The following is an 8,132-nucleotide window of genomic DNA, read 5'->3' as shown; positions in this document are numbered from 1 at the left end:
TTTTTTGTCCCTCACTTTTTGAATTACTGTCTTCTGTTTAGTTTTTTTTTTATAATGAAATGTTTTCATTCCCTTCTCATTTTCTTTTGTGCATACTCTAGCTTTGTGTGTTTGTGTTACAATAGGAATTACATTTAACATCTTAGAATTATAACATTTTAATTTTAATTAGTATGATCTCAATAACATACAAAAACTCTGTTCCTTTTATAACTCTGTCCCACCTACTTCAGTTGTTGTCACAAAATTATACCTTCATCCACTGTGTGTCTAGTAACACAAGCTAATGATAATTTTCAAAAGCATTCGTCTCTTATGTAGAAAACAAAATGTGGAATTACAAACCAAAGTTACAATACTTGTTTATAATTACACATGTATTTACTTTTACTGCAATCTATATATCTTCATATTACTTTATCACCTAATGCCCTTTCATTTAAACCTGCAAGGCCCCATTTAATATTTCTGTAGAGCACATCTGCTAGTATTGGACTCCCTCAGCTTTTGTTTACCTGGAAATTCTTAATTTCTTCCTCACGTTTGAAGAACAACTTTTTGTATATAGGATTCTTGGCTGACAGTTTTTATTTTAACACATGAAATCAGCCCACTATCTTCGGCCCTCCAAAATTTCTGTTGAGAAATTTGTTAATCTTATTGAAGATCCCTTGTATAGCATGAGTCACTTCTCTCTTGATGCTTTCAAGACAGCTTTTTTGTCTATGGCTTTTGACACTTCTTTTTTTAAAGATTTTATTTATTTATTTATTTATTTAGCAGAGAGAGAAGAGAGACCACAGGAGCAGGGGTAGCAGCAGGCAGAGGGAGAAGCAGGCTCCCCACTGAGCAGGGAGCCTGATGCAGGATTTATGACCTGAGCTGAAGACAGATGCTTAACCAAATGAGCGACCCAGGCATCCCACTGACACTTTGATCATAATGTGTCTTGGTATGGGTATCTTTGAGTTCATCATACTTGGAAGTTTGTAGAGCTTTTTAGATGCTTACATTCATATATTTCATCAAATATGGAAAATGATCTGCTACTGTTTCTTCAAATATTCTTTCTTCTCTTTCTATTCTCCTCTAAAACTCCCATCATATATATGTTGATCCATTTGAACTCTGTTCTTTTTCATTTTTCTATTCCTCAGAATCAATTTCAGTTGTGCCATCTTTTTGTTCCTGATTCTTTCTTCTACCTGCTTACATGAGTCCTCTAGTGAATTTTTCATTTCAGTTACTGTACTTTCCCGATCCAGAATTTCTTTTTCAAGTCTTTTTAGGTTTTTTCTTTATTGATATTTCTATTTTTATCATGCATTGTTTTCTTGACATTCTCCAGCTCTTCCTTGATCTTTAAGCATCTTTAAGACAGTTGTTCTACAGTCTGTCTAGAATGTCTGCCATCAAGTTTTTCTCATATACAATTTCTACTCATTTTTTTCCTTTGAATGGTACATACTACCCTGTTTCTTTATATGTTTTATGATTCCTTTTAACTGAAGACTAGATATGTGACTCAATTAATATGGTATGTCAGGAAATCAGATTATCTCCCACCCCCAGGGTTCCCTAGGTTTTGTTTCTTTTGATTTTATTATTGTAGGCTGCTTGGTGCTGAGGATCAACCTAAGCACCTTTTCAGAGATAGCACCTTTCCCTGGACTTGCCTGCTGACTTTCTAATTTCTCCTGGATATGCAGCTGCTTTTGAATGTCCTAGTCTTCAATGTCTGGCTCCCAAAAGGGAAAAGAGGAAAAAAGAAGGGGGGGGAGGTGCTGATTCTTCAAATCCCCTAGATATTAACTTAGCTGGAGCGGGAGGGGCTCATAAGAATAAGGGGAAGTGCAGTAACAATTGCCCCTTGCCTATTTGTCTACACCTCTGAGATCCTAAGTGCCATATCAGCAATCAGAACACTGATCCCCAATATTTAGTGAAGAGGGTCCTTATTGCTTACCCTGGCCTTCACAATCCGTGAAAAGCTCCTCCAGGAACAAATGCACAGCTGCCTGCCACCGGGCTGGAGGATGGGGTATGGGTGGCTACCACTAAACTAAGAGCTGAAATTGAACAAAATTCACCACAATTTATTGTCCACTCCTTCTTCCCCTGGAAGTTACAAGCTGTCAACAGACTCCGGAGTTCCAGATCTTACATTTATATCAGACAGATTCTGCCAGTGTAATCGTCTTGTGGTGGAAAGTCAGATTCCTGGTTCTCCCTACTCCACCACATCTTCCCAGTATCCAATAATAGAATACTTTTAATGTAAAAGTGGAATCAATATAAATTCCCATCAGTAGAGAAATAGCTATGAAACCATAAAATATCCATCCAAGGGAATATGTCAATCATGCAAAATTTCCCTTAGATCCATAGCAATTACCTTGAAAGAATTTCAAGTATAAACACATTATTTGTTTTCTAATCTATAAACATATAAAAAATAGAAAATTTAGAAAACACTTTTATGTACTACTTAAACTAAATCAGAGTAACTTGACCATTAACTCATAAACTTAAAATGATATACATCATTACCTGTTTTCCAAATTTTGTATTCTGCACATATTTTTCAAATGGCCAGCAAACATGTATAGAATAAATTTAATTATATTTAAAAAAATCACTGGCAACTAAATAATCAAGATCATAATATTTCATATATAAACCCTAAAATCATTCAGATAGAAAGCATCTTCAATTAAAAACACTATTCACTAGAGACATTTTATGCTGTCAGTCATTTGCAATTATAAAACTATATATCCTTAGTTACATTTATTGTTGAATGTATTTTTAAAAATATTTGAGTGAGGGGCTCCTAGGTGGCTCAGTTGGTTAAGCGTCTGCCTTTGGCTCAGGTCATGATCCCAGAGTCCTAGGATCCAGCTCCGCATAGGGCTCTCTGTTCCCTGTTCAGCAGGGAGCCTGCTTCTCCCTCTCCCTCTGCCCTTCCCACCCACCTACCCTGGCTCCTCCTTGCTCTCTCTCATGTGCTTTCTCTCTCAAATAAATAAATAAAGTCTATTTAAAAAAAGGTAGTTTGAAAACTACCTCTTATTTAAAAATACAAAAATATCTGAGTGAACTGAATGATGTGTCCTAGGCCAAGTGATATCCCAACCCAGTTCTCTAAATTCTTCCTTCATTTCTCTAACAAATTACCCTGTACCAAGCACTGTTGAGGTTGTGCAGTTGTAAAGAGCTAAGCGTATTAGATATTTGCACTTTCAGCTGATGTGCTGTGATAAGACAAGGTCTCTAGAGAGAAGCTGACTTTTGGCAATTTGCAAAATCTCTATGGAAACTTTGCAGTTTGTTTAAATTTTTTCATAGAATAGGAAGCCAAATTAGCCAGTGATAATATCCATAAGTAATCAAATTTTAATAAAACCAACAAAATAAACATCTGGTCTACTTTAAATATTATAACACTATTGCTGTTTTATTTCAACATAAAAATTCATTTCTCTTTTCTAAAAATATAAGTCTACATGAAAATCTGAAAATATTCGGGAAGTTTTATTTTCTCTTTACCACTTTCATAATTTGTTTTTCTCTTTCATTCTTGGAAATACGATATAGAAGTAGCTTAAAATGTCATATAGTCTACCTCCTTGTCTCCTAAATTATTCAAGTATATAAATATCAATTCAGCCAACAAGAATATGTTGCTATAGGTTAGTATATGGGAAAAAGAGATAGTAGAAAAGCAAATTTAAAAAGCGTACAAATTTTGGAAAATACCTGAGGAAAATGCTGTGTTTTATCCACTTCAATACTACCACTAACCTGATTAATGTTATAGCTGTAAAATAAATATTCAATTTCCTTCTACTTTGGACTGTACTTTTATGTTTTCTTGCCCAGGCTAAATTATTTTCTTTCCAGTGTGAGACCCACTTAAAATAATCATGCATGATGAGAAAGTTTAAGAAAATTACAAAAGGCAAAGCTTTTGTCACAGCTAAAATTTCATTCATTCTTTCTTTTCTTTCATTTAATAAGCACTCATTGATTTAGCAGTATACCAACATTTCTAAGAAAACAATAATGATGGAACTTAGGTCTTTCCCTCCAGAAAAATATAGTATACTTTAATGGAAGTTGGGTACATATAAATGTATTCAAGTAAGTAAGTTCACTGAATTATCAAAGGAGCTATTATAAAAGTCTGTATAGTGCCCATATGAAGCCAATAGCAAGCAGTCAATTCTATCTGTGAGTAAGAATAGTTTTGCTGTTTTATGATAATGCATTTATTCAGTGCATGTGTGTGTATTGAACATTTGTTAACTCAAAGCATGCACAAACATAAATAAGCCATATGAAAACAGAATTCTCCAAGGGGTTGCTACATGATATTTCACAACAGATCTTTTCAGATTCTGACAACATAGGCAAAAAAGTAGCTGTCAGTTTCCATACTGGCATTACTTTGTTAAACTTATGTTAAATTAAATGTCAGGGTAAATAGCCAAAGAAAAGATAAATAGATATGCTTTTTAATCAAAATGATAATAGAATTTTAATGTATTTCCTTATTGAGCTGTTTTATCCTTTCATCTATAAAGTAGTATTTTTTCTTGTGTGCTACCTGTGATCTCTTCCATCATGATTACTTTGCCTATCCCACTCAATTTGATATTTATCTAATTCTTAATTTATCACATTGTCTCAATCTACTTAATATCTCTTTTTCCTTGTGATTTCTGCCTTAGCTTGACATTTTCCAAACCCAAGGGTAGAAATATGATAAATTCAACACTTATAAATAATTCCATCAATACTGTAAACAAATGAGAGCAATAGTGGCTATACTTCTATCAGAAAAAAATTACTTTAAGACAAAAACTGCCACAAGAGACAAAGAACATTATATAATGATAAAAAGGTCAATTGACCAGGAAGATGAAACAATTAGAAATATACACGCACCCAACATCAAAGCACCTAAACATATAAAGCAGACATTACCAGAAATGAAAAGAGAAAAGAGACAACCACACAATAATAGGAGACTTCAATACACTACTTTCAATAATGCACAGAACATGCAGACAGAAAGTCAATAAGCATAGAGTGGACCTGAACAACATTACTGATCAAATGGACCTAACAGACATACTCAAAACATTCTACCCAATGGCTGGGGCATATACATTCCTTTCAACTGCACATAGAACATTCTTCAGTATAGATCACATTAGGTTAAAAACAAAGTCTTAACAAATTTACGAAGATGGAAATCACAGCAAGAATCTTTTCCCAACTGTAAGTATAAACCTTCTAGAAGAAAACACAGGCAAAAGCTTTTATGGCATTGGTCTTGTTGGCAATGATTTCTCGGATATAATACCAAAAGAACAGACATTAGAAGCAAAAATAGACAAATGAGACTATAGCAAAGCAAAAAGCTTCTACCCCAAAAAGAAAACTATAAGCACAATGAAAGGACAACCTATGAAATGGAAGAAAATATTTGCAAACCATAAATCTGATATGGGTTAATGGTCAAAATACATAAAGAAGATCTTCAACTTAATAGCAAAAAATAAACAAAATAAAAAACTAGAAGAAACCCCCCAAAACAACAAAAACAAACCAAATAGCTTGATTAAAAAATGAACAAAGAATCTTAATCAACATCTTAATGAGATATCACTGCACAACTGTTAGGATGGCTATTATCAAAATAAAAATAAAAAATAACAAGCGTTGGTGAGGATGTGGAGAAATTGTAACTCTAACCACTGTTGGTGGACTATAAAATGGTGAAGCCACTGTGGGAAACAGTATGACGCTTCCTGAAAAAATTAAAAACAGAACTATCATTAGCTCTAGCAATCCTACTTCTGGGTATGTACCCGAAAGAACTGAAATCAAGATCTGCACTCACATGGTTATTGCAGCATTATTCACAATAGCCAAGCTATGGAAACAACCTAAATTTCCACTGTTAAAATCAAAACAAACACATACCAGCATTGAAAACTCTCTGAGCAGACAAAACCAATTTAGTCATACAAAGTATAATTGAACTTATTTTGCAAAACTAGCTTGACCCGGGTCATTTATTTATGCCTCTTGAAATGATATACAAAACTTATACTGTCTCCCAAGGTTAGTATGAAATAACTACTGACCAACTACCTATCATTTATGAAAATTAAAATATTATAACCAACTTCTGTAAAGAATTAACATTTAATGCCTTCTCACTACATATGCCGCTTTATAACAATACATCCCTGAGTTTTCTTCTATGTTTTGGCTTCAGTGCTCCCATTTCACAAACTATTTTTTTGGTGTGTATGCAATAAACTTTGACAAATTGCTACTTTGGTGATTCACTGGCTTTATTTCTGCTGTTTTTGAACTTTCGACACCATTGAAAGATTGATGGATAAAGAAAATGAGGCATTTACATGCAAAATAAGAAGAATGAAATTCTGCTGAATTCTGAAATTCCTTGAATAAGAATGAAATTCTGCTATTCGAAATAACATGCATGAGCCTATAGGCCATTATATTAAGTTAAATAAGCCAGTCACAGGAGGGCAAATCAGGAATGATCTCACCTATATTAAGTATTAAAATGGCCAAACCCAGGGGCACCTGGGTGGCTCCGTTGGTTAAGCAAGCCATTGACTCAGCTCTGATCCAGTCCCATAGCAGGCTCCCTGCTTAGCGGGGAGCCTACTTCTCCCTCTGTCCCTCACCCTGCTCATGTTCTCACTCTCTTTCTCTCTCTCAAATAAATGAAGTCTTAAAATAACAAACAAACAAAAAAAAAACCGGCAAAACTCAGAAACAAATAGTGGTTTCTAGGAGCTGGACAGAAGGATGGATATGGAGAGTTCTGTTCAAAGGGTATAAAGTTTCAGTAATTCAAGATAAGTAAGTTCTAAAGATCTCCCGTACAATGTTATGCCTACAATTAACAATACAGTATTGTACACTTTTCAAAATTTGTTCAGAGGGTGGATCTCTTAAGTTTTCTTACTTCCATAAAGACAAAAACTGTCACTTAATTTTTCAAAATTAAGAAAAATAATACCTACTTTAAGATACCATAAGACCCCTCGCTGCTGCTGATGTGCGGAGGAATCAAGACCTCAGAAAAATAACAGCAAGAGGTGAGTGATTACTTACAAATGAAATCGACTTAATGAACAAGCCAGTGAGGAGATTTTGAAAGTAGAACAGGAATCTAGCAAACTCGCCAACCATTTTTTCAGAAAAGGCCGGAATTGAGTATGATAATCCCAAATTTGGGTGGAATCACATTTGTCAACCATCCACAAGTGTCTGCCTGCTTGGGGAGGGGGATGAAGAAGCACTATTTGACAGGAGTTGAAGTCACAGAATTTGAAGATATTAAATCAAGTTACAGAATCAATTTTTGTTTTGATGAAAACCCTCACTTCCAAAACAAAATTCTCTACAAAGAATTTAATATGAATGAGAGCAGTAGTCCATCTTCAAAGTCCACTGAAATCAAATGTAACTTTGGAAAGGATTTGACTGAAATGTTCAAGTCAAACACAAACTAAAGCCAGCAGGAAGAGACAGCAGGAGGAACCAGAGCATTTCTTAACCTGATTTACTGACCATTGTGATGCAGGTGCAAAGGAGTTAGGAGCGGTCATCAAAGAAGGTATTTGGCCAACTCCATAACAGTGTAGTTTCTGACATAGTTGATTAATAAGAGAAAGGAGAAGAAAATGATGAAGAAGAAAAGGATTGGAAGATACTGATGAAAAGGGGGTGAAGATGAAGATGATGATGGGGGAGGAGAGAGAGGATGATGAAGGAGATGACTAATGAACACTGATGGATTCCAACCTTACTTTTTATAATTTTCTCCAATCCCTGGGAACAAGTTGCAGTTGTTTTTACTTTTTCTTTCTTTCTCTTTCTTTTTCTTTCTTTCTTTCTTCTTTCTTTCTTTCTTTCTTTCTTTCTTTCTTTCTTTCTTTCTCTCTCTCTCTCTCTCTTTCTTTCTTTCTTTCTTTCTTTCTTTCTTTCTTTCTTTCTTCTTGTGCCTTGTGACCCTGTTTTTGAGGTTTTTGAGGAAAGAATTTCCTTTTTATCATGGTTCAACTTATTTGGGGGTG

The 8,132-nt window shown here is 34.5% G+C and overlaps 1 pseudogene; it reads left to right on the top strand.

Annotated features, from left to right (window-relative positions):
* The first annotated feature begins 7,173 nt into the window (after nt 1–7,173).
* Nucleotides 7,174–7,692, top strand: LOC100479862 (annotated as a pseudogene).
* Nucleotides 7,693–8,132: the final 440 nt, after the last annotated feature.

The sequence above is a fragment of the Ailuropoda melanoleuca genome, chromosome 7, assembly GCF_002007445.2.
Source record: "Ailuropoda melanoleuca isolate Jingjing chromosome 7, ASM200744v2, whole genome shotgun sequence".
NCBI lineage: Eukaryota > Metazoa > Chordata > Mammalia > Carnivora > Ursidae > Ailuropoda > Ailuropoda melanoleuca.
Note: the sequence above shows the minus strand (reverse complement) of the source record. Positions and strands in the feature narration are given on the sequence as shown.